Source organism: Cervus elaphus, chromosome 14, assembly GCF_910594005.1.
Source record: "Cervus elaphus chromosome 14, mCerEla1.1, whole genome shotgun sequence".
NCBI lineage: Eukaryota > Metazoa > Chordata > Mammalia > Artiodactyla > Cervidae > Cervus > Cervus elaphus.
Window position 1 is genome coordinate 5,858,828 of NC_057828.1, and position 27,080 is coordinate 5,885,907.

Below are 27,080 nucleotides of genomic sequence, written 5' to 3' on the forward strand. Positions count from 1 at the left end.
ACGGGGTGGAGCAGTCAGTATGGATCAGACATGCTTCAGCCCAGGTGCCAGAAAAAGGTCCCATGAGGCAATCATGCATCTAGGCAGGGGAGTAAGACAGAGAGCATAGCTCCCCCATCTCAGAGAGAGAAGCCAAGTAGGGGAGGCAATAAGGTGAGTTGGAAGGGAAGTCCCCTGTGCATCCTGTTCAACAAAATCTTAAATCTCTGAGCTAAAAGAAAGAGTCGATAAAAGACCCCGAGCCTCCAAACTTTTCTAATTATTCATAAAATATGTTTGCACTTCCTATAAAGTCACCGTTGGATGAAGGCTCTGGGCCTGCCATGCTAGATTTGGTCTGATGAGACCACCTGGAAAAAGAGACGCTTTCCTCCCAAGGGACTCTTTCATCCCCTTGGCCTCCCAAGGGTTAACCAACAGACCCAACCCCCCAACCCCCACCCGCTTCCCAGCCAGGCTGGGACAGCAGGATGGCTGGGGCAGCTGGCGTGTGTTGGGGGGCGGTCGGGGTAGGGGGGATGTTTAGCTTGGCCTCAGCCCAACTCTGCAGACAACTTTACTCAATGTATAGACACCCGGGCTGGGCCCCTTGGACCAAGCTCCTCCCTGCCTTCCCCACTAGAGAAAGGCTCCAGAGAAGGCCCCTCTTGGGGGAGAAAGTAGAGGGGCGGCTGTGTTTCAGGATTCTGGATCTCAAATGCATCTTGGAGGCGGCAGTGGGCAGAGCAACAAGACTAAGGCAAGAAGACACTCAGGAAACACTGGGCACCCTCAGCTCTAGGGCTGGTGGTGCCAGAAAGATGGTGCCAGTGTTGACGAGCAGAGACAAAGGTGACCTTGGAAGAAGGCTGGCAGGCAAGGAGACGGGTCGCGCCCCGCCTTCCCCTTCCCTGTGTGGGCGGGAAGGGGCACAGAAGGGCCAGGCGAGGCTCCTGACGGCAGCCTGCACGCGTGCACACACCTCCTCCTCAGTCTCCCAGTCCCGCCACTGCTCTGCCCCAGCCCTGTCACCTCACCGCAGTTCCTCTCATGGCCAGGGAACAACCCTGCCGGGTCCCTGTAAGAGGGGCCTCTAAGCTGTTCCAGGGGCACTCAGCCCTCCCCTGAGAGCTCACCTTTCCCGTGTCCTCCTGTTCTAACAAATGACTAGAACCAGAGCACAGGGCAAAATCTCCTACATGTGAGGGTGTCCAGGGAAAACTTCTCTAGTATCAGAGGCGCCTTCCAAGGGCTCCTGAACCTCATCTCCCAGTCGGGGCCCACATGCCCCAACTCTAACCATAACCCTGACCTTCCCGCCTCCACTCACCAATTCAGATTTATCCTAAGACTTGGATTTCCAACCTCACCCCCTAAGCCCCTGAAATAACTCTCAGTTCATCATCAGAAAGCCCCATCACCAACCAATCTCCCCCATCCATGATGCAGTCTTTATACTACAGACCTATAAAGACCGGTCTTTAAACTATCGGACTGTTTAGGAAGCCTTCATGGATAGGGGAGTAGTTGATGGCACTACACAGAATCACAGAAGCTAGCAACTGCCGGGATGAGCCTCCTGCAAGTGCTGGACCGGAGTGATAAAGAAAGCAGGGTCGGTCTGGAGAGGTCTCCTCTGCAGCTCCTGCGGGCGGTTTGCTAGCAGGGCTTCCATTTCCCCTGAGCCCTGTGGCCCCACCAAATACCCAGCATTGGGAGGGAAGAAGAACCTGAGGCAGGGAGGAAAGAATTTTAAGTAACTCCCTTCTCTCTGGACTTCCAGCCATTTCAGTTGGAACCTCTGGAGAGAAGGGGATGAAAAGAGTTAAGAAAAAATAATCCAACTTCTGCCATCTGTGATTCTGGCAACTCAGTGCTACATATCAGTGGCCAGGCAGGGGAGTGGGAGATGAAGCTGAGCTGGGAATCAAGCGACAGAAGAGCAGACCAGACCAGCGGACGCCTGGACGAGCCAGCTCCCCTCTTCCCAGGCAGGATCTCCAGCCAGAGAAGGCTGAGGCCAGCGCCAAAGCAGTAAGAGGGAAGGGCATCAGGGAAGGAAAGACATAAATTATCCCTGTCCCCAGCTCCACCAAGGACCCCCTTCACTGTACTGCAATCTCCTTTCACGTTCATCTCATAATTCACCCTGTGAAACACCGCCACTGTGTAACCATCCGGAACGGCGTATGTGACGAGACAGAGAGGGACCAAAAACTGGAACTGGGGTAGAGAGGCAAAGAGAACATGTGAGCATGCGGATGAAGAGAAAGAAAGAAAATGAATGAGCTCTTGTTGGAATTAATTTTCAAAGACCAAACAAAAGCAGTTACGGTGGGGGATCTGCAGGCTCGGTGCTCTAGGGGAAGCTGTGTTTACAAAGAAGGTGGGAGGGTGCACACCGGGACAAAGTCCGGGGGAATGGCTCCCAAGTGCTTCAGGGCGAGGGGAGGAGTCATCGGGAAGCGTGTTCCAGAGCAGTCATGTACGTGCGGGTGAACAGCGCAGGCACCCAAAGACGTCAGCACGGCAGAGCCGTCAACTGCTCCGCGAGCCACAGGGCGTCCCCAGCGCACAGAGTCCCTGTCAAGCCCTCGCAAACAAGAAGTCAGGTCCCAATAGGCAACATGGAGTGAATGCCAACTCTATAACAAACACCGGATGTGTGGCACGTCTATTTCATCCAAAACAACCCTATGAGGTAAGAGCTATCCTCCCCATTTTATAGATAAATAAGATTCTAAGAAGTTAAGTGTACAGGAGAGAAGATTTACCCCAAGTTCCCAAAGACCTAGGCTCTACGATTTTCTGACTCGATGACCCTATGACTGTCACCTACACATATTATTTAACGTTTCTGAACCTCAGCTTTACCATTTGTAAAACAGAGATATCACTACATACTTTCCAGGTTTTTAAAAAATTAAATAACATAGTTTATATAAAGCTCCATAGAGCAAGTGTTCAATAGATCTTTCTCCTCTTCCCCCACCACCCTCCCATTAAGATAACTTACTCATTCATTCAACACACAGTGGAGTGTCCAGTGTCTGAAGTGGGGGGGGGGGGGTGGAATTTTGGAAGCTCTTTTTTCATTCCAGGCATTTAGAGTAGGGTGTGGAGGTTAACAAGAAAAAAGGGACAGAGTCCCTGCCTTTGAGCAGGAGTTTACAACCTAACAAGCCAAGCCCATAAATAACTAAATGCTATGATGTGTGATAAGAACCGTGTGAGACAAGGGCAGACGAAGATACAGACAGAGTTAAGAAAGGGAAGAGAGGCGGGACCAGGAAGAGAGATCTGATGGCTTTAGGGCCCCCGGGGAGGCTCTGAGGGGAGATCACACGGCTCCTAAGACTGAAAAGAGGCAGGATTCAGAGCAGAAGCCAAGGGGGTCCATCTCTCACATGGCCTCTCTGAAGGCAGAAGCTAGCAGGAATCTATACACGCTTTCCATCTTTAAGAACAGACATCAGAGATGGCTGCAAATTGGGGGACAGAGTCTGCTCCCCTCCCCTTGCATCGGGGGGAACCAAGATTTGGTTTGACCAACGGAATGTAACAGAAGTGATGCTGTATGACATCTGAGGTTACAGCGTAAGGAGCCCTAAAGTTTCTGCTTGGGTCTCCTGAAATACTGTCTGGAGACACTCCCTCTGGGAACCAACTGCGACACCGAGGGAGGCCAGGCCACGTGGAGAGGCCACGTGCAGGTGCTTCAGTGGCCGGCTCCCGCCGAGCTCCCAGAGGACACTCATGTGTGGCGTCACCTCGGCTGTCTGGCTCGGTGCAGCCTTCAGATGACCATAAGAAAGCCCAAGTAAGCAGCTAGCTGAGCCCAGGAAACCCAGGGAAGCTGATGCACTGAGCCACTGCGTTTTGGAGATGATCTACCCTGCAGCAATTCTTGTCAGAGTACCAAGTCTTGTCTTCTCTAGCCTGGGCTGTGACTAGGGGATTTGGAGCAAGAATCTTTCTAGAAATGGATGGGAAGAGAGGTGAGAAGACAATATTGGGAGAGGGAAGTGAGGGAACAAGTTAAACTCTCCAGTAGCCTCCAGCTCCCCTCTCCCCTCAACTTTTCCCAACATGATGCCAGATCAGTATAACTCATAATTCAATTTACCCACTGGGAAATAACCGGGAGAAAAAAAAATCAGTAACATACAAATGAATAGCTCTGCTATTCATAACAGCAATAAACTGGAAACAACCCAGATTCCCAGTAATAAGAGAAAAGCAATACATGACAGAATTATTGATAGTTATCTAAAATGAAAAAATTATGGACCATCATCATACCTGGACGTGTTCGGATAAAATAACATTAAGCAAAAAAATGCAGGGCATAGGACAAGAGCTGAACACTAATTGTAACTATGTAAAAATATTAACAAAGATCAGAAGGGCCCATGGAATAAAGCACGTAGTTCAGTATTTACTCACCCTTGTTTTAGGAAGAGTTAATTAACTACTACTTTCTAAAAGGCATCAGTTCAACCTTACAAATCCTAAAAATAGGGTCATGACTGCATGGGAATTAGCAGATGATATTTTGGAAGATGTCACCCAGGGGATGTGGGTAAAACCCTGGGGGGTGGGGGGATGGATGACAGGAACTGGGGGAGTGGGAAGGGGCTGCGGCATCTCCTCAGCAGGGGAGCCGAATGTTAGGAAACAAACCCTCCATGTTTGCTGACACAGTGCAAGAAGAAGGCCTCCCACAAAAGCCACCCATTATCCCATAATTATTGTCTCTCTTGTGCCTGCAATTAACGGCTGTCTGAGAGGCGGCTGCCGGGGTAAATAAATGCTCGCCTGCATTACAGTCAATCAGCCAGCTGAAGCGCCAATTACCAAGCCCACTGCAGAGACACTCCCCGTACCCAGCAGTGGTACCCAGCAGCGACCATGGGGAGGAAGGGGATGGGGCAAGATGACACAGATCTTGAGCACACTCATACCCCAGACACAGGGAAGGGATGCTCAAAGGGACATCCTGAGCCCCAGGGCTGAGGCCAGTCTAGTCCCAAATGAGCCAGGCTAGGCAAGGAGGTGCTCTGACACCCCACCCCAGTGCCAAGTCAGAGCAGTGTGCCTGCATCCACGTGTTGCCAGCAAAGTCCCTGGGGGCTGCCACAGGGGTGGCTTTTGGCCTATGGGAGCCCATGGAGGGAAAGGTTTGTAAGAGGAGGCCTCAGAGGGGCTGTCACCTTCTGAGTCACAGGGGCACAGAATCAGAGAACAAAGAGAGGAATCAGACGGGGAGCCATCTTGTCTGGAGCCATCATGCTGAAACTGACCTCCACTGGCCTTTGGCTACTTTTCTTAAGCAGCAAGCTCTGAAACACAGAAAGAAGCTAACATCAGAGAAGTCAAAAATGATTCTATTGTCCAGAGAAGGGCAGGAGGGCAGGTGCCTAATAGGAGGCACCCCAAGCCCTCTCCCAGGGAGCTGGGGAAGACAAGGGTACCCTGAAGTTCTGCATGACCTGCCCAGCACCAGCACCCTCTCTCCTACCACAGACCCAGCCGGTACAGCTCAGGCTGCAGGACCAGAGGCCCCAGAAGATGGCTGTCAGGCTGCCAGGGAGCCTCTGAGCTCAGAGGAGCAGATTGCGCAGGGGTTCTCAATCCAGCTTCACATGAGAATTACCTAGAGAGCTTCTAAAAGTACTAATACCTGGGTACCGCCACAGACTAACTGGATCAGGTCTCCGAGTGGGAGGGGAGGAGGCCTTCTTTAGCGCACCGGGGGATCCCGCTGACCCCTCCAGCTTCCTCAATGGCAGATGAAGAAGCAGGGAGTCTGTGGTGGTAATACCTTGCTAACAGTGACAAAAGCAGCAGGGAGCAGAAGCAGAGCTCAAACCAGCTCATCTGACTGCAGAGGCGCAGCTCCTGTGCTCAGCAAGGCTGGCGGAACGAATGAATGAGCTCCACCGGGGTCTGGCCAGGATCCCGCTGTGTTCCACTGGTTCATCCACAATTTGCATAAAGACCCAGAAGGGCAGGCTACCAGATTTGCTCCTGATAAGGCCGAGAGGGAGGGCTAACACACATAGGGCAGAATCAAGATTCCACATACTGAAACAGTGGCCTACCACTGACAAAATGAAATATATCATAAACGTAAAACCCTACACTTATCATTTAAAAGATTCCCATTGTACATATAATTCAAAACTTTGAAATATGCTCAGGAGCTTATTACTAATAAAATGGGAAAACTCAAATACAACCTAGTTTGTTTTTTTTTCATGCATGAGAGTTTTATAAAAACCCTATTATTAGCAGTCCAAGAAACAAACAGGGCATGCAGACAGTTAGTGATCAAATATCCTAGAAATAGTTTTATGTTTGTCCCTAGGAGCCTTGTCAGTAAGACTGATTTTAGTAAGTCAGCAAGATCTTGGAAGACAGAATTCTCCCCGCCTCACCCTCATTCCTACCCCAAGTTGGATAATGCAGAGCAGTACCTCTCAAATTTTAAGGTAAAACTGTAGGGAACATTGTTAAATTTGGATTCTGATTCTGTAGGTCAGGCGTGAAGCCTGAGACTCTATCTCTAACACGCTCCCAGACTATGCAGAGGCTGCCTATGAAGAGCAAGGATTTAGAGGGTCTCAAAGCCTACCGATGAAGCCAGGCACTCTGAATACATCTGGGGCACTGGTATCCCTTCCCCTATAGCTTGGGGACTCTGAGAAGCGCAGGAGCTGAATCTGGAGGTTAGGTAGGTCCAATAGTGCATGCCCAGCTCACCTGGTAAGCAAGTGTGCATCAGATGAGCAGAGAAGAGTGAAAGAAACCCCTTGAGAGAGGAAAGACCCTTTGGAATGGGGGCTTTTATTTCAGACCAGTGGGTCAAGGTATTTTCCAAGTAGAACACCAGATGTAGAGTAGTATTACAAAAACGACCAGGCAGCACCAGTGAGGGTTCATGTGCATGTCAAACCAATGTGAAGGGATGCTCTGGTCTCCCCTTGACACTGGCCTTACCTCTAAAGCAGAGCGCAGCTTTGATGTAGAAGAGGGGAGTTCTAAACCTAGCAACTATCCACGGGAAAATAACCTGAGGATTTCAGCACAATGAGCACAACTTAAACACCAGTGATTTTCAAACTGAGTCTGACCTAATAGAAAGAGATGGTCAAGCAGAGGGCATCGGAGTCCCTCTGAACAGACCACATCTGGAATGCTGTGTTCAATTCTAGACAGTTGAAGAGAAGATAAAAAGCTTGCACTTGCACAGAGTAGCTTGCAGTTGCCAGGTCCTGTTCTAAGCCTTTTACATATGTTAATACAGTTAGGCCTCTCAACAACCCTATGAGATAAATTACCATCATTATCCACATTTTACAGATGGATGAACTGAGGTTTGCAGAGGTTGGGATTATAACCAGGTCACACAGCTGATGAGTAGGAAGGTGCAAACTCAGGCAGGTGAACCCTGCAGCCTATGCTTCCCCACCATGTCATACTCTCTTAACACTGGTCTGACTCATGAAGACAAACGAGTGATCGCAGGAAAGAATGTCAGAATGACCAGGATGCTGAACTAGAACCAAAGAATGGGTGGTAGAGGAAGGAAAGTTTGAGTTCAGCATCAAGGAAGCATGTGAGTTGAAGCTGTCCAACAACAGAAAAAGCTGCTTCACAGAGCAGTGCTCCTAGTCACTGGGGGCTCAAGAGTGCTGGCTGATCACACATCTACGGTTGCTATTTGGGAGGAAGGTTGCCTCCAAGGCTGAGATTCTAGGTCCCTCTCCTGTGTTGGTCTCTCCATCTGGAAAAGCAGGCTCTGACATCAGAGTGCAGTGTTTATAATGAGCTACATGTAGCCCAGACTTGCCCACAGATCCTGGCAGATGTGATAGACAGAAAGTGACAGCTATGCCCACACCACAACTTGCCCAGGATGTCTGCAAACTGAGCCAAAGGAAAGACTGGGGGAAACATGCAAATGAGCTTCCGCTGACACCTCCCTCCTCTGACCTGTTCACTCAGGAGGTTCTTGTGGGAGTGATAAACTCTTCTAAACTGGCTAAAAATAGCTCGCTGCTTCTCAAGGAGACATGAAGAATATAGACAGTCATCATTAAAAGTATAAAGGGGGTTCTGTGTTTCCTACCCAAGTTATGCTGTGGGCCAGCACTTTATCTACATTATCCGAGTCCCCAAGAAGTGAGTGACAAAGCCACATCTCCAAGAAGAAAGGCAGAGAAAGAAGGACAAAATACAATTACACTGCACCCTGCGAAGCCTTCAGCCAATGACTGGCTCTAAACCAGAAGGAGGAAAAACCATCTGAAACCTCAGCCCACGAAAAGACTTCGGTGGAGAGCAGCTGCATAGCTTACTCTCTTGCACATTGCCTCAACCCAAGCGCAGAGCGCCCAGGGGAAGTGGGGGAAGCTATGCATCCTGCACCAACTATTTCAAGACAATGCTGATTACTGCGAGGAGTCACAGATTCATCAAAAAGACATATGTGAAAGAAAATGTTTCAGAGCAACTTCTATTTCCAACTGGCTGCTTCAGCCAATGAAAGGACACTTTTAAAAATATAACTTAATAAGTACAAGTGTTGATGGCTTGGCCTTGGACAACACCAGATTTGAAGATGCTGGGCCCAATCAGGATGTTTTCTGTTTAGATTCAAGAGAGTCCTTTCTAGAGTCTAGATGCTAAGTTGCCACGCTCTGCCACTCTGTCTCCAGAACAGCTGACCAGGTAGCCCGTCAGAAGAAATCTGAGCCTGGTCCTGTCCACGCCAATCCAGGCTTCCTTCTCAGACCTCAGCCCCAAGCCCTTCAAGGCTTCCCTCCACTGACAACCCTCTCCTCACTCCCCATCACCACTGTGCCAAGGCCTCAATTTCTCCCTCTTCCTCTTTCTTCAAGTGTGGGATCTCCATCTCGGTCCCCCTAAGAACCCATGTGCACGCTGCCCTGATACAACCTCGATCACAGCACAAGTCCCAGCGAGCTGATGGACATGGCTGGCTTGACAAGCACGACTCTGAACCAGACAGCAGATCAACCACGACCCCTCCTCGTCCCCCTTCTCCCAGCTCTGCTCCCTGCCCAGCGCACAAACCCTCCTTTCTACACTGAATCACTTGACCTTAAGAGTGGGATGAAAGTCAGTGTGCATTCTGCCTGTGTGTTCTGCCTGAGCCCAGTTTGCTCTACACTGTCTTCCCTTCAGCTTGTCCGGGCGAACTGATCACCCCTCTTTACTTGTGAAGAATCTAGCATTTCTGAAATGATGGACCACTCATCTGAGACCACGTTGACAAGTGGGGGAGATTGATGGTTTTCTGCCTCTCATGTGGCCCAAGTTTGAATGCGTGCTTATTAGCCAGAGAAGAGGAGATGATGGAGGAGGAGAGACATGACTGTCTGCCTCCCTTTTGCTATGACACCCCGATAGTCACAGCTCAGGTCAGCCTCACAGGGCTGCCCCACTGGCCTCTCCCCAGGTGTCCAGACCCTACGTCCTTGGGAAAGGCAGGTGGCAAATGCTGCCTTCTCTGGAGGAGTGAAGGTGTGTGCGTGTGTAGCTTGCATGTTCACGTGTAAGTGCAGCTGCAGGGGCCCTTCAGATCACGTAGAGGGAAAGTCACAGAGATGCTGAGGCGAAACCTTGGAGGCAGAGCTGAGCTGCAGCGGGGATCAGGGACCATATGCAGTGTTGGTCCTTACAGCTCCCTTGGCACACGCAGTGCTGGAGGAAGGCACTGTCCAAGCAGGCAGCGGCTCCTTCAGGAGACACAGCCTCCTTCGGCAGTGCAGCCTACTCTGAATCCAGAAACCAGTGTCCTCATTAAACCAACTTAGCCCTCTGGTGGCATCTGGCAGGGCAGGCGTAAGTCATTCCCTTCTTTCCTCTGCACTCCACTCCCATGTGTTTCTGCCCTTCCCCAGCATCCCCATCATTGTAGTTACTGTGTGTGTGTAGATAGATGTGAGTGTAGGGAGAGATGCAAGAGATGTCTCCCCTCCTCACCCCCGCCTCCATCATCTCCTCTTCTCCGGCTAATAAGCACGCATTCAAACTTGGGCCACATGAGAGGCAGAAAACCATCAATCTCCCCCACTTGTCAACGTGGTCTCCGGTGAGTGGCCCATCGTCTTAGAAATGCTAGCTTCTTCCCAAGTAGAGAGGGGTGATCAGTTCGCCTGAACAAGCTGAAGGGAAGACAGTGCAGAGCAAGCTGGGCGCAGGCAGAACACACAGGCAGAGAGAAAGGATCTCTACAAGACAGACGTCCATCCAGCTCCCATGTGAATCGGGTCCTCTTCAAGCACTTAACACCATCTCCTCATTTGACCGCAAACCACCGACTCCTCACCGGAAACTCACCCGCTCTCAGCCTTGGAAGGACACACGCCCCGCCCGAGCCCCAGCAGAACTCCCAGGCACCGCCCACCGCCCTGGCCCAAAGCCCTGGGCAGGGTCCCGGCCACGAGCAGCTGGGACAGGACACTCCTCACACTGACTGCGGGGTCGCGGGCCAGAGGCCTGAGGACCAGGGCAGGGGCCCGAGGTCGGGGCGCCCTCACAGCCGCAGACCCCCAGCTGCCCCTGGCAGGCGGAGACGCCGAGGAGGGAACGCATCCAAAGGCCTGGCGGGCAGCGCCTCGCTCCGCTGTTTGCAAAGGGCAAGGTCCACCTGAGGACGAGGGCCCGCGCCCCTGTGAGCCGCGGGCGGAGACGCAGGCCCTGAGAGGAGACAGGCTGCACACGGAAGCTCCTCCACTCTGCTCCCGACCTCGGACCTGCCACAGGCACCCCCAGGGGTCCGTCCTCTGGGGCTGTCGCTCCTCACCTCCGGGGGCCCAGCGGGGCCTACTCTGCGGTTACGACCCTCCTGGCCGTCCTGGACTGACTTTCACGTCCGTCATCACGCTGGAAATGGACCGTTAAAAACTGGCTTTCCCGGCCTGGCTTAAGGCTTTCCCGTCAGAAAATCTCCCAGGAGCCTGTGCTGGGAGGCAGCCCCAGGACCCTGACAGGCTCAGACCCAGGAGAGCTTGCTGGGGGCGGCTTCAGTGCAGCCAGACCCAGCCCCCGTCTCTCCTCCCACTTCTCCTCACAGACGCAGAGGGAGCACCACGTGGCTTCAGGCTCAGCCTCACAGACACAAGGGAGCACCCAGACCGCTTCAGACTCAGCCTCACAGACAGGGAGCACCCAGACGGCTTCAGGCTCAGCCTCACAGATGCACAGGGAGCACCCAGACGGCTTCAGGCTCAGCCTCACAGACGCAGGGGAGCACCCAGACCGCTTCAGGCTCAGCCTCACATACGTAAGGGAGCACCCAGACGGCTTCACGCTCAGCCTCACAGGTGCAGAGGGAGCACCCAGACTTCTGTAGGCTCAGCCTCAAGACATAAGGGAGTACCCAGACTGCTTCAGACTCAGCCTCACAGACGCAGGGGAGCACCAGACGGCTTTAGGCTCAGCCTCATCTTTCACAGCCCCCTTGGCCCCCAGCAGACATGAGGGACTGAGGCCTGGGCTCAGCCCCAGGCCCTCATTTGGGATCTTTAGAGCCTAGCCTCTGTTTATAAGAGAAATCCTCTTGTAGCAAGAATGAAAATAGGCAACAAATTCAGCACACACAGGGGTACTATGAACCTGAGCCACACAGACCCCGTTTTAAGCCTTGGCTCTGTGACCCTGCGCCAACCATATGCCCTTTAATCTGTGACCCCAGGCAAGTCATGTGACCTCTGAGCCTCTGTTACCTCACATACTTCAATCATGAAGCTCCAACCAGACACTCTCACACATGAAGGAGCGTCTCTCCCAGTGTTTCTCAAACCACAGGTGGGTGTGAAATCAAGCTGAAGGGTCAAAATATCTTTTCTTTTTTAAACAGAATAGACCAGACTAGATTCAAATATGACATGAAGTGTGCATGACACAGTTAGGGTATCACACACATTTGCTGGGTTGTGATTGAAAATGTGTTTTTGCTGGCAGCAAAAATTTCAGTTAGATTCTAGTTTGAAAACTTTCTCGCAGATATTCCCAGCTATATACCTTTGCTTCCTGCCCTTGGGAGACTGGGATGGTAAACTCCCTGAGGCTGAGAGACAGGTCTCAAGTTCCCAAGAATTCCAAACCTCCCATCTCCTTCCCCCATCATGCTGGGCCCAGACCAGGGTGGGCCTCCAATACAGGCTGTTCACAGGCTGGAAAGCATCCCCCGAACAGAAAATCAGCGAGAAACATGAGGCGGGAACCATCGCCGATAGCACCGGGCACTGTCCCGATGTCCCTGAAGGTCTGCGCTAACATTTTACGGATGAGGAAACAGGAGTTTAAAGAGGATGACGTCGTCTCGGTGGTGCGACCGGGATGGAGACATGGACCCCCTCTCTGGACCTCGCTGCTTTTTCATGGCCTGAGAGAGCTCCTGCACTGCCTGACCAAACCTTCGAGGATCCTGCATTGCTCAAGATGACTCACGCCAGAACACACACACACAGGGCAGGAAACAACACAACAGCCTTTCCTACCTGCCTTTCTCTGGATTTCCCCGTCCCACGAGGGAGAGAGACGTGGGCTATGCTGGGGGCATCTGGGATGTGTCTTCTCTGGGTCCCACCCTTGTCCTTCTCTGCCTCTTTTGAGGCTGATTTCCCCCAGCTCACCATCCCCCTCCCCCAATACCAGCTAACTGGTTACCAGGGCAACCCAGCTGGGAGGCTGCCAGTTACCACGGCAACCCAGCATGGCCGCCAGGCTGCTTTGCTTAGGAAGGTCAGGGGACCAGCCGGGCGACAGAGCCACTGGGATGTTGCCGGCAGGAACGGCCCCTACGTGCCTGAGGGAATTAAGTTCCTGCTGTCAGGGGGTTACCTCTCAGATTCCCATGAAGCAGGCTCTCCCAGCTGGGAACAGGAGCTATAATAAACCTCACCAATTCACTCAAGCCTGGTAGCCTCCAAACTTTTCAACAGAATTCTGATCACCTCACCTTGAGGAAAGTTTCTCAGAATGTGCTGGCTATCACCCAGTCTTACCCTGGACCCCACCTCCCCCGCCCCCCCCCCCCGCATCCTCCCTTTCATTCTGAGCATATCTGTGAATCATCACGCATGCAACATGTGTGTCAGCATGCAGATGTAGTCTCTCCGTGAAATACGCTGGTAATAATAACAGGGAAGAGCTACTATTTTCCCGTACTTACTGTGTACCAAGCATGTTCTAGGTACCTTGCCTGAAGTCTCTCTGTTGATCCAGATAACAAATTAGTTATCCGAACTTTGTAGACACAGCAGCTGAGACTTGGAGAAGGAACCAGTTCAAGGTCACACAGGTATGAACTAGCAGAGCTAAAATGAAGCTGTATAAATCAGTTTCTGAAATTCCTTGAGACCTCGGCTAGTGCCTCTCCTCCACCAACCAAGTATGTGGCCTGGCTTTAAGAAAACATTTTTAACACTTATTAAAAGACTATTTTGTGCCAGGCGTTTTGTTCATATTATTTTACTTCACTTCATCCTCACCTCCATGAAGGATGGTTTAGTCTTCCCACACAATAGCTTAGGACACTGAGCCCCAAGGATGTTAAGCGACTTCCCCAAGCTGAGGAGACCAGGTTCAGGCCCTTCCTCAGGAGTCCTTTCCTGACTCCCCAGGGAGACTCTCTTTCTTGGCCACCAACAAACACAACATGTGTCTCTATTATATACAGGTATCATATCATATACATGTATCTCTAACATATATGTCTCTATCATATCATATATCATTGCACACATCTGCTCCCTTCCTAGACCACGAATTTTAAAATTCATTTTCACAACCTAATATCTGGTCCATAATAAACACACAGTAAATATTTGCCAAAAGAAAGCAGGGGGGGCCAAGATTCCAATCGCATTCATTGACCCATTTCCACGCTCCCTCTACCACATCACCCTGTCTCACTCATTCAGTCATGAAGCAGGTGTCAAACAACTGCTTTGTGCCTGACTCTGTGCAGAACATCACAAAAACAAGCAAGACCAGTCCCAGCTGTCAAGCAGCCCAGTGGAGTGGAGTAGGGGGCATGGCCGAAGAGGACCGGCATCCCCTGTCAGCTGCCATCGAAGGCTTTCTCATAATTGTTTCCCTATGCTATCCCTTGGGCCACACTTCTTCCCATCCAAATCTTTATATAGCCACCAAGAGTTGGACCATAAGGAAGTCTGAGCACCGAAGAATTGATGCTTTTGAACTGCAGTGTTGAAGAAGACTCTTGAGAGCTCCTTGGACTGCAAGGAGATCCAACCAGTCCATCCTAAAGGAGATCAGTCCTGGGTGTTCATTGGAAGGACTGGTGCTGAAGCTGAAGTTACAATGCTCTGGCCACCTGATGCGAAGAGCCAGCTCATTAGAAAAGACCCTGATGCTGGGAAAGATTGAAGGCAGGAGGAGAAGGGGATGACAGAGGACCAGATGGTTGAGTAGCATCACTGACTCAATGGACATGAATTTGAGCAAGCTCCGGAAGATGGTGAAGGACAGGGAAGCCTGGCGTGCTGCAGTCCATGGGGTTGCAAAGAGTCAGACACGACTGAGCGACTGAACAACAAAAATATGTATGGAGCATTTGTTATATGTCAATGCCTTTAAATCACCCATGGTTTGGAGGGAGTGAACAAGATACAAAGACAATGAAATAAAGAATTAACAAAACAGCATGAGAAGCGACAGATAGGTCCAGGAACTAGTGTCCAGGGATGCTGGGATCATTTGTTTTATTCTAAAGAACTTTCACATTTGATGTGATAAAGTAATTTCATATTGCTTTACATTCACACTCATTTCCTACATTAACTCATTTGAACCTCAGCAATGCAAGCAGGGCAAATAATTATTACTCCCATTTTAGAGATGGGGAAACTGAGGTTCAGAAGGGGAAGAACATTGAATTAGAAGGAAGGAACCTGGGTTCTAGACCTCACTTGTGATTCCAACAAATCTAACTATGTTTCCGTCAGAACACTCCCACCCCACCATCCCACCTCACCTAAAGCAGATTTTCCTTCCCTGCTGTGACCCCTTCAGTTCCCCAGCTAGCAGCTGCTGTTTCAGGAGAGACAAGCAGACTGGCCTGCAATCTGTGGCGAGCCCATTGATACTAATGAGGACCTAGGAACCAAGTAAAACCAGGAAAAATGACCTCACCACTAGAGGTTAGGTGGAATTTAACAAGCTAATTGCAAGCATTAGGCTAATTAAAAGCGAACTGGCACCTGCAATTATAGACTCAAGTTCTCATATAATGATGAGCCAAACTGAGTGGACATGGTGATGGCAGAGCTAGGGCGGGGCCTTGCCTTCCCTATGGAGGAGGGGGTGGTCCCAGGCCCTGCAGGAGGGAAGTCTCAGCATCCATCCATATTTGTCAGATCAGTATTGACTTGCCCATCCCTGAATCCTGTGTTCACACAATAAGGACCAAGCCTTTACAGAGATTAAGTGACCTGGAAGGATCTGATGTCACCCTGGATACCATCTGCCTTGCAGTGTGTGAGGGGCTGGGCATGGGGATGGGGCAGCTGGAGGAGGGACTCCAGAGGAATGCCCTGCTAGCCAGAAGACACTAGCAGAGCTGATCTCTTGTCCAGGCACCTGCTAGAAGGAGTCACAGGAGGGTGACATCCCAGGGGATGGCCCTGGGTGTGGGGAGCGGCCGCCTCCCTCTGCACTGAGCTGGTGAGACCGAACCTGGGGAAAGGCACCAGGAGAACCTGAGGAAGTGGCTGGTGTCACGGAGGCATCTACTCTCAAATGCCTAGGAGGCTTGGGGGATTCGGGGGGAGGGAAATCACGACACCGGCTTCTGTGTTTCTCATGCAAATCAACACTAGTAAGATAATAAGAAGACACTGTCACTTACTCTGCTTAGCATGATTCTATGTGCTTTGCATATGTGACCTCATTTATCTTCACAAAAACGTCTGTGAGATAAGGTACATTATTATCTTCACTTTACAGATGGAGAAACTGAGGTACAGAGAGATTAAGTCACAGTCAAGCTCATGTCCCTGGTAAGTGGCAGAACCCAGAGCTGGCCTTAGTTTGGCCCCGTAACTGCAATCTTGACAATTGCACTAAATTATCTTTTAAGAAAAGCCGAAGACTTGAAAAAACAAATAACAACAGATGACCTCTTCACACCTTAAATTTTTAGAATTTTAAATTTTAAAACTCACTAATAGACAAAGATTCATCCAGAAACAATGAATTGAAACAGTGAAAAAAGTTAGGATAGTCAATGCTGATGCTCATGCCACAAAATACATCTTTATACACAGCTGCTGGGAATGTAAATTAGTACTTTCTAACAATGAATTGGCAAGATATGTCAAAATATTTTAAAACATAGGATTTCTACTTCTAGAAATGTAACCTAAGGGAATAAGTCATTGATATGTGTAAAGATTCAGATATTTATATGTTCACTGTAGCATTATTTATAAAAGTGAAAAGCTGGAAACACATAGTTTAACATAGGGGCCAATTAAAAAAACAAATAAATGGAATAGGTATATAATGAAATACCAGACAGTCACTTAAAGTGATATGGTAAAAGAATACTTAATGATATGGAGAAATGCTTTTTATTTAAGTGATAAAAATATATACTTGGTCAATTTGTAACAGTATATGTATATATTTTGGTAATAAACATAGTCATATGTCTGTGCATGAATTCACAAAAATATATATATGCCAAAATATTCAAATTATATACTGAATCTCTGAGAGAATTACACTTAACTTTAATCTTTTCTTTATGGGTTACCCTACATTCTTAATGACTATGTATTAGTTTTATACTCACAGAATAGTAATTTTTTTAAATGTATAGCCTCTATCACATTAATTCTATTGTCTTAGCATTCATCCTAAGAAAATAATCCAAAGTACAGAAAAAGCCTTAGCACAAAAATGATCATGCTGTGTTATTTGTAAAAAGAAAATAAGGGTAACCACCTAAGTGTCCAATACAAATATGATTACATAAACTACATCATGTCCAAAGGCTATTACGCACTATTTTAATATGAAGAATATCTTTGTCACTTTTGGAAAGAGAGCTGACTTGTTCTGTGCTGCTTGAAGAATCAAAACCAAAGGGCGGAACTTAGAAGTGGGCAGGTTTTGATTCAGTACAGAAGAATGTTCTAACCTTGGAGCCGGCTGCCTGGTGAGGTAATGAGCCCCCCATCACGGGTACTATCCAGGCGAGGGTAGGACCCAGGTGCACCCCTCAAGGAGGCTGCAGAGGGTTCGTCTGGGTTTGGAAGGTGTCTGGAGCTGTGGGTACAGAGCAGGAGCCCACCTGGACTGTGACTGCCGAGAAGAGGGTCCCACTCAGCCTGCCCTCAGCGCGCTTCCTCTCTGCTCACCATTTATTCTGAATGTTTCCCAAATGTGTTCTTTCCTCTCTAAATATGTAGGGCTTTTTTTTAACTGTTGGAGACTGGCCCGCCAGTCATCTTACTGATGGGCTGATGTGCACGCCGCTGCCTCCCCAAGCAGGACTCTCTGCCACAGCGGAGCTGCCTCTCAGCGAGCCCTCCCCCACTGCAAGGCTCCCCCTCTTGACGCCCCCGAGGGTCCAGGCTCAGTGCGTGGGCCTCAGGGGACCCACGGCAGGCCTGGAAGGAAGACGCAGGACCTGGGCTCAGGCTGTCAGGCTAGGTGTCAGCTTGGCCCCGGGGCTGCCTGCTCACTGACTTCCTCGGTAATTATGTCATTTACACCGCGCAGGAAGAACCCAACTGAATAATCCAGGCAGACACGTTAAAAGTAATTATCTGTGTAATGCGTCCTGCACCGTCACCTTCCTGTGAAGAAGGAAAAGAAGCCGAACCCGGGGAAGAAAAGGCCCCCATTGTCTCGAGCCTGTGCAGCGCCCCCAGGATTAATTACACAGCCGTGCTAACACGTTTAGCACCTCGCCTCTGATTGGAAAGCCAAGCACTCTTAATAATTCATATCTGCAGCCCAGCACTCTGCGCCCTGCTGAGGACACAGGGAGCTCTTGTTTTCTGCCAGGCAAGCCCCGGGGCAGTGCCAGGCTCACCCCCCGGCCGCCCCACCTGGCAATGGCTCCGGCCCCCGCCACAGTCTGCTCCGCCAGGGAGGCAGCGCCGGTGGGCAGAGAGGCGGGCCTCGGCAGTGGGAACCCACAGGAGCCCCCAGCTCCCGGGTCCCCCCAGAGGGGGCCTGGAATCCAGATCTGGGAGAGTCGTAGGCAGGTGCCTGCCATGCACCCAAGGCTGTCTGGACAGCAGGCTCAGGCAGAGCCGTTCCACCAGGGCTCCCAGCCCTACATGCAGGAGACCCTCGGGGAGCCAGACCAAGGGTAAAGGCCCTACAGGGACCGGGGAGGAACAGCCAGGCTCTGAAGGCCGGGACCCCCTCTGACTCTGCGCCCGTCCTCCTCCCACCACCTTCCCCTCAGCTCAGCGCTGACCCAGCCCTGTGTCCCAGGGCTGGCTCTCTCCTGGCTCTCCCACCTCTGGCCTTCCAAGGCTCCAGGCTCCAGCCCCTGCTCCTTCCCTGCGTGCTTGCGGTTAAAGGAGAATCTCCCAGAGCCTCTCTTCCTTTCCCGTCCAACTCTCCCCCGGCCCCTGCTGTTTCGCCAACCTGTGCCCAGAACCCCACACAAGATGCCCGAGGCTCTGGGGGCTGCAGCCTGGCCCCCACGACAGACCCATGCCCCGATGCCCACACAGCAGGCTCCAGCTCTCTCAGGGGCTCCCAGCTGAATCTGAGAACCCAGAGGTCAGATACCACTGAGGAATCCAAGAGCTCAGCAGCCATAAGCCTCAACCTCTAACCCATAAGATATACACCCTGACCCCCCCACACTGAGGGAGATGGTCCCTGGGGCTGACCTGAGCCTAACCCCCCAAACCCCACCTCTCCTTCCTGCTGGTCTTGAACCCACTCCTCTGGCAAGATTAGAGGCAGGGTGGGGCTGCCCTCTTTGCTCGAGCCAGACTGGGGCCCCGGCTGGACCCCAGGAAGCTGGCAGCCCCAAGGCTGGCCTCATGCAGGCGATCTGGTTCAAATGTAATAAATTCAGACAACATGAGCCTTCACCGGGGATTCTGGAGGTGGCGGTGGGGGCACAGACAGGGATAAAATTAGCATTCTCAGCATCCATGATCCTGAAGCATCGCTGCCAAGAACGAGGGATGGGGAAGGCGGTGGCACCGCAGTGCCAGCAGCCCAGACTCACACGGCGGGCAGGCGGCTGCCAGCCCCGACCAGAGCCCAAGCTCCCTCCTCCCCGCTCGCCCACATGATGCATCAAAACAGACTCACCCGCGGCTGAGGTGCGAGCCCCACGCTGAAAAGCTATACCTCTCTGAGCCCCCAGGCAGCCCTCCCCCCAGCTCAGGCCAGCTGGGGTCCTCCTCCCCGCCCCGGGGCCCCTTCCGAGGCGCAGGGCTCGGGTCTGGTCTGGTCTAATCAGTCATCTCTCCGGCTGACAGGTCCCTGGCGCGGGGAGAGGATGCTGCTGCGGGGACTGCAGGATCCAGCATCTTTCCCAGGCAGAAGCAGCTGGGCATGCTCCATCGGCTCCCAGGGGATTTCAGGGCCACGTGACACTCCCTCCCCAAGCTGTCACTTAGGATCAGGAGTAAATAGTCCCTGGAAAGGTTTAACTCCATCCAGCCCAGTGACGAGCTGTTAAGCACCCGTGCTGCCCGCCTGGGTGAGAACAGAGCCCCTCAGCACAGGCTTCCCGGCTGTCTGCCGCAGGGCCGAGGCCGCCCCCCAAAGGGCAACTGGGCCGCCATCCGTGTAAGCTGCGTTCTGCGGTCCTCCCACCAGAGTGCAGGGAGCCAGAAGCTGCCCAGGGTCTGGCATCTAGGGCCTCCCAGGCCTGCCTGTGGTTGCCTGTGTCTCCATGGCTGTCCACCCAAGAGACCGGCATGCCTCTGGGTGTCAGGAGGCTGTGGTCAGAGCTCTAGTGCCTTCCCATTCCCGAGTCCACCCAGTGAATTTAAAGAAATCATGTTTGGAGCGGACTGGAGTCCATTACAAGATACCAGGACCTTCTAGGTCCCCCAGCCCAACTGGTCTCCAATGACCTTGGGCAAGGATGCTAGCTGAGCTGGGGGTACCTATGTTTTGCATTATTGAGGGTCAGAGGCAGAAAGGAAGGCTTCAGTCAATAGGATTTCAGCCCTGTTTCTGCTGTAGAAAAGCCCATACCACTCAGAGTGCGCTCTCTCTCCCGACCCCCAGCAGCCTCGGTCTCCTCTCTTGGCCTTTCTGTGGATGCCGGGAAAAGATTCTCTGTGATTTTAACTGAGTGCAGGAGAGACGCCGAGTGTCCCGGCCACGACCAGGAAGACGGGAAGAAAAGGGAGTGCTCCCCTCGAACTTCCAGGCAGGCTCACCAGATCCGAGTCCCATCTGCCTCTGAGACCCAGGAGTCGGAGACCCCAGATGAGTTCCTGGGGTCACTTCTGAGTAAAGAAGTATTGCGATAAGCAAGGGCTAGACAACGGCGCTTCCCAGGGGGCACTAGTGGTAAAGAACCCACCTGCCAATGCAGGAGAGTAAGAGACACCGGTTCAACCCCTGGGTCGGGAAGACCCCTGGAAGCGGAAATGGCGACCCACTCCAGTATTCCTGCCTGGAGAATTCCATGGACAGAGGAGCCTGTCCACAGCCCACAGGGTTGCAAAGAGCCAGGCGTGACTGAGCGACAGCATGGCACAGGCAAAGGCGGCCGCCAGCATCCACCCACATGATGACCACGTCTCTTCCGAATGTTTGTCTGAATCACCTCAATTTTTAAAAATTAAGCCTCTCTTCACTTAAACACGGGCTTCCCTTATAGCTCAGTTGGTAAAGAATCTGCCTGCAATGCAGGAGACCCGGGTTCGATTCCTGGGTCGGGAAGATCCCCTGGAGAAGGAAATGGCAACCCACTCCAGTATTCTTGGCTGGAGAATCCCATGGACAGAGGAGCCTGGCAGGCTACAGTCCATGGGGTCATAAGAGTCGGACGTGACTTTCCCTTACCCTTCCCTTCCTTTCACTCAACTACAACCATTTCCCTTCTCCATGGGTCTCTTTTAATGTGATATGAGTATAAGCATCACTTTTACAACTGAAGCCTTTATTGTTAAAAAGAACCCACTGAAATGTTGTGAAGTAATTAGCCTCCAACTAATAAAAAAAAATAAAAATTAAAAAAAAAAAAAAAGAACCTACTATGAAAAGTGCAGAGGGAGGTGGGAGGGGGGATCGGGATGGGGAATAAGTGTAAATCTATGGCTGATTTATATCAATGTATGACAAAACCCACTGAAATGTTGTGAAGTAATTAGCCTCCAACTAATAAAAAAATTAAAAAAAAAAAAAAGAAAAGTGCAAACACACAGACTTCCTCCCAGAGTCCAGGAGGAGCAGCAGGAGGGGAGTGTTAAGGGGATCTGATCCACAACCCACTCCCACATCCCCAGAGGAAGCCACTGGAAAGACTGTCCTTCCCACCCCAGAGCAGACCAGGCTGGAGCCGGGGATCCCGGGTGTGAGTAGCATGTACCTGCCTGCAGCTGTAGTGGAGAAGGGGGTCCTGAGGTCACCCCCCACCCCCCCCCAAAGGCTGAAACGCTGAGTCCACTGGCCGTCGGGGAGCCACTTGGCAGAAGGGACAGAGAAGTCCTGGACGCAGGCCCCATGCCGGCAGCACCGGTTCAGCCCAGCCCACCTGTCCCACTCTGCAGGACGTGGCGAGACTGCCCATCTGGGGCAGAACCCACCCCAGGCAGCCTGAGATGTGGGGCTCTGGGGGGTCTTGGGCATTGAGGAGTCGATGGAGCAAAGTAGGGCTGGAACCGGAGATTACAGCATCCGGAGGGGACAGACAGAGTGGGAAAGGGGACAAGGACCCCAGCCTCTATTCCACGAACTCCTCAGACAACTGGAAAGGGCCTGCTGAGAGTTTTCTCTCTGGCAGACGGAGGGCAAGGGCAGCAGACAAGTCCCTCGATCCTCGGAGAGGCCGGAGCTAGAGCCTCAGTGCTTCCCGGGGACCTGGGGGCCTGCCGGGCTGGAGAGGCACATGAGGGCGGCTGCGGGAGCACGGACTGCGCTTCGGGGTGCAAGGGGCGGGGCATCTCCAAGGTCCAACAAGGATGGGTGAGGCCGAGCCAGAAAGAGTCCACCTGCGCCGAATCTGAATTCCCTCTGTTAACCCAGCAGAGGGGGAGCAAGACTCATCTGAAAGGCTTAGGCTGGGAGGGAGGGAGGAGGCGGTATTAGGGAGAGTATTCCAAAGGACATGCCTCTGTGACTCCATCCATCCTCCACTTTGGAATCCATGGCCCCCAGCGCTTAGAAGAAAAGTCCAAAACTCTCAGTCATGGATTTACAGCCTCTAAACACTCGCATCCTCCCGGCCTTTCCAGGTTCAATACCGACCCCCACCACACAGTATTGGGGACCACGAAACTGGGTGATCCATTGCCCCTCAAATGTGTCTGCCCTTTCCTCATCCAGCCACGCCTGCCAGAAGGTAGGAAGCGGGGAGTGGATAATGGAGCCCTGTGTTAAGTTCTCTTTCAGGACCTGAGGGTGAGCCCTGGCTCTGTTCCCTCCCAGCTGAGGGACTCTGAACGAGTGACCTGCCTGCTGAGCCTCAGTTTTCCTCATCTGCAAATGGGGCTTGTCTGTTCCGAGCCCCACACCACGCCTCACTGCTCTCCTCATCCATCTCATGCCTTACTGTTCCCGGGTGTTATCTGCCTTTCGGAGGGCAGAGCTAGTCAGGCGACGAACTTGCAGATTTGCTGCCCTGGGACTTCTCTCCTTTGCCCTGTGAGGCTCCATCGTACTTCCTGGGACACCACATCCTCGGGGGTCCCCCAGGTTGGGCTCTCTACTGACCTGTGAGCCAGCCCCAGGCTCCTGCGTGCCTGGCCCCCGCAGGCCCTGGCATGGCGCTGAGCCACCCTGACCGAACCAGAGGCACAGGTGCAGAGAGCCCGTCCTGGCCCCGTCTTGGAGGAAGCATTCAGGCCAGAACAAGGAGGTGACAGCAGCTGGGTGGGGCTCCCCGAGGGCGGAGGTGCCCCTGCAGGCTGGCGGGGGAGGGGCAGCAGGGCCCAGGCTGGGAGCAAGGGTAACGGGGCGTGTGTCCGCAGAAGGCACCCCCATCCTACCGCCCTCTTTGCAAACCGCAGAGAGACGCACTCTTGGAGACTGAACTGGCAAGCTCCACAGACGGCTGCTTTAGCAGGAAGGCGGGAAGGAGCCAGGGGCCAGAGAAATCAGGGATAAGTGTTACCCAGCCAGGTCTCTAAGCATCAGAGGAGCCCACCAGAGCCACAGTGGTTGAGAGGCAGCAGAGGACGGTCAGGACGCCTGTCAGCTCGGGGAGGACCCACGCTCTGAGTCAACAGCCCTTTTTCGGCCTCGGGGCCGGTCACACGTGCTTTGGTGCCCTCCAGTGGATTTATATGTACATGCGCACAGGCTGGCAATGGGTTTACCCACAGTTTACCCCTGTGTTTTTTCTCTTCTCCCCGCACACCCTTTCTGTTCAATGACACTTTAAAACCGCACACACGCTTGAGCAATGCCATCAGTTGTGCAATCCCAAAGAATGACCTCCTAAGCACCACGAGGGAAAGGATCTATTGACACACAATTATCAGATTTATCTGGAGCTGGCCAGATAGCAGTATTTGCTTTTTGAAATTTGACTCAACCACACTAAAAGAAGAAAAAATGAAGCCCAGATTCCAAAGTTATGTGTATATCTGACTTTTATTGTTACCTCTTGGCATCCATGTCTGGGATACTCAGTCTAACTCACCCACCAACCCAGAGTCATAAACCTTTGTAGGGAATTGATTGTGCAGGGAACTATGAAAATAAGAAGAGTAGGCCAGAGTCATTCATTCAGTCACTCACTCACTCGTTCAGTCCGGGTTTACTGATGCCTCCCTTGCCAAGAGAGGCACAGAGGATGCTGGAGACAGCTGTGGCATGATGCCAACAGGCCAGACTATGACATCAGGCAGACATGGGGCTGAATCCCATGTCTTTGCTTTCTACAAGCTTCAGGCATTGAACAAGTTATTTACTAAGTTCCAGTTTGTTTTTCTCTTACTTTCTCAAATCATTACAAATGACAGAACCTCCCTCATAAAGCCGTTGGAGGACTGAATGAGCTGACAATGTAGTGAAGCACTCAGCTCTAAGAGCGGTCACAGCTGTTCCTGGTGTTCCGAGTGGCCACCAAGTCTGGGAATGACACAGATGTATGATAGAAGGGTAGCTGACATTTCATCACAAAACATAATGAAATTATACTGCCTCTGTTTCCACATTTTATGGCCACATTGTGCCACCTCTGCCCTTAGTGAGCTTTCAGTTCAGATCAGTAGTTCTCCAAGTGTGGTCCCCAGGGCAGCAGTATAACCTGGGAGCCTGTTAGAAACGCAGACTCTGAATCAGAAACTCCACGGCTGGGCCAAGCAATCTGTTCTGACGAGCCCTCCAGGTCATTCTGTCGCACTGGTCTAGGGGAACCACTGATCTAGGGGAAGTGACACCCGTACAAACAATTGCAATACAGGTGTGCTCTCCTGAAGAAGTGACATCGCGAGCAGAGTCTTGAAGGAAAAGGAAGTGTTTACAGGTGAACGCAAGCCATATTAGAGGAGGGATTACACTCAGAAAGGTTGGGGGCATGAAAGGGAGGTGTGCGTTGAGGGAAACATGAGAGACTCAGTCTGGCAAAACGGGGTGTGGGAGAGGCTGGAGAAGGGGGCAGGAGCCAGATTACAAAGCCCTTTCAAGTGCCTGAGTGAGGAATTTAGATTTTATCCTATAACTGATGGGAAGCAGGAAAGGTTTCTAATGGAGAATGACATGACCAAGTTCGCATTGTAGAAAAAAATTACTCTTGCAGCAGCACGGGTTGGGGGCAGGAACATGAATGGGAAAGCTGCTAGAATGCTTCCAGGTAAGAGTTAGGGTCCAGGTGGGCACAAACTTGGGTGGTGGCCACCGGGGTGATGAGAAGTGGAGGTGCTGAGGGATATTTCAGGGAAAATCGACAGCACCCCTGGAGGAGGGCCCAAGGGTTCTGCGTTGGTGACACGTCTGGCAAAGATGAGACGTGCTGGTGGTGGGAGGGCAACGAGTTCAGGACTGAACACCTGAAGGAGGCGCTCAGGAGACGCTCTGAGCGGGCAGCCAAAGCAGGAGTTAGTTACACCTCTATCTCCCAACATTTTTCAGTCATTCGTTCATTCATTTCACCAAATATTGGGTTCCTATCAAGTGCCAGAAAGGAGCCAGGACAGAGTGGAACACAAAATAGCCAGAATCTGCTCTCAGGGCTGATTATGGCAGTAGGGGACACCAACAAGAAAATAGGAAAACAAATATGTAAACAAAAACCTTTCTGGTACTGTTAGTACTATAAAGAAAAGTAAGGGGGGTGGGGGCTAAGGAGGAACAGGAGGGAACTTCAGACAAGGTCATCAGGAAAGCCCTGCCGAGAAGATGTCACTTGAGCCAAATGTTGAGTAGAAGCCAGAGGTACAAAAATAGGAGGAAAGTGTACCCAGGCAGAGTGAACAGCAAGTGCAAGGGTCCTGAGGCAGAAATTAGTTTGGCCTGATGGAGAAGAAAAAGAATCAGCACAGCTGCCCAGATGCGGGAGCTGAGGGCGAGGAGGGGCCGGGCTGGACCACAGGAGGCAGGGAGCTTTCAAAGGCCGACAAGGTAGTACATGCAAAAGTGCCAGGCTTCCCAGGCCATTCAGCGGTTACCACTTTGCACATTCACTGCAGGGGGCACGAGTTCCATCCCTGGTCAGGGAACTAAGAGCCCACATGACATGCAGTTAAAAAAAAAAGTTTTTAATACATGTGAAAGTGCTTCAGAAATGACTTCAAGAACCAGGTATGCATAAGGGAATGCTACGGTGCTGTCACCAAGGAGAAAAAAAGGAGTAAGTCTTAACTGAAGCAAGGAATTCCATTTCAGGAAAAGCTCAGGCTATGAGAGCCATGTCATATCAGAAAAACTTCCAAAACAGATCCATTTTTTTCCCACTGCTTTTGTTTAAGAATGGCTACCCACTCCAATATTCTTGCCCATCATCTCATAGACAGAGGAGCCTGGAGGGCTACAGTCTATGGGACCACAAAGAGTCGGACATGACCGAGCAACTAAGCAAGAATATGGTTAATAGGCAAACTGATGCAAGTGCTGGCTGGTCTTGAGGCGGGAGTTGGAAAGAGGACCTCTCACAGCACAGACCAGGAAGGGGAGAAAGTAGGGGGAGAGGAAGGGAGATGAGGAAAAGGCTCTCCTTGTAGGCTGGGCGGCGGCTCCCTCTGCCTGTGCCTGAGCCCCAGCTGTTTGCAGCCACCGCCCAGCCCCGCCGGCCTGAAAGCGAAGCCGGGACCCAGGCCAGCAGGGAGGCAGAGGGACCCAGGTCAGGGCAGAGTGAGAGGCGTCCAGCGGGGCAGACGCGGGCACCCCGGCCCCCAGGGCTGCCTGCTTCGCCCAAGAACATGAGCCGCCCAGCCGACAGAGGGCCCTGACCACCCCTGAGGGGACACAGGCTACCAGACACACACCTGCCACCCCCAGGATGGCAGAGGCCCCCCAGGAGGCTGTTCACGCACCCAGCTCACCCCTTCCCTCCCGCTGCCCTCCACTTCCCACCTCTCATGACACGCGTGCTCCGTCTCCTTCCTCCGAACCTTTGATCCGAGTGTCTGGAATGGCTTCTGTCCTCTGCTCTGTTGAGCCATGTCCCTCCCACCCTCACAGCCCAGCCCAGCACTCCATTCACACCACCCAGCCCCACCCCACCACCCCAGAGAACTTCCTGTGACTGACACGAGCTCTCCTGGGCCAACACACGCACACGCGCACACGCACACACACCATGGGCTTTATCTGCAGGGCTTCACACACACGCCCTGGGCTTTAACTTGGAACCCATGACATCTCCTGGCCATTCACAGACCCCAGCAAGGCCTCCAAGAAGACCCTTTAACTGTCTCCCCGCCCAAGGA

At 52.0% G+C, this 27,080-nt stretch overlaps 1 protein-coding gene across 4 annotated transcripts in view; it reads right to left on the reverse strand.

Moving 5' to 3' along the window:
- The window catches only part of PLEKHA6 (pleckstrin homology domain containing A6), a 133,804-nt gene that overhangs the window by 97,386 nt on the left and 9,338 nt on the right, over positions 1 to 27,080 (reverse strand). The window contains exon 1 of one of the 4 annotated variants that reach the window (XM_043923258.1): positions 19,336 to 19,563. The exons of 1 other annotated variant lie outside the window; for it this stretch is intronic. The gene's annotated coding sequence lies outside the window, so the exon portion shown is untranslated. Of the gene's footprint in view, positions 1 to 10,350; positions 10,372 to 10,816; positions 11,019 to 19,335; positions 19,564 to 27,080 lie in introns of those variants that run through there. 2 more of the 4 variants (XM_043923260.1, XM_043923262.1) reach the window with 2 other exon arrangements.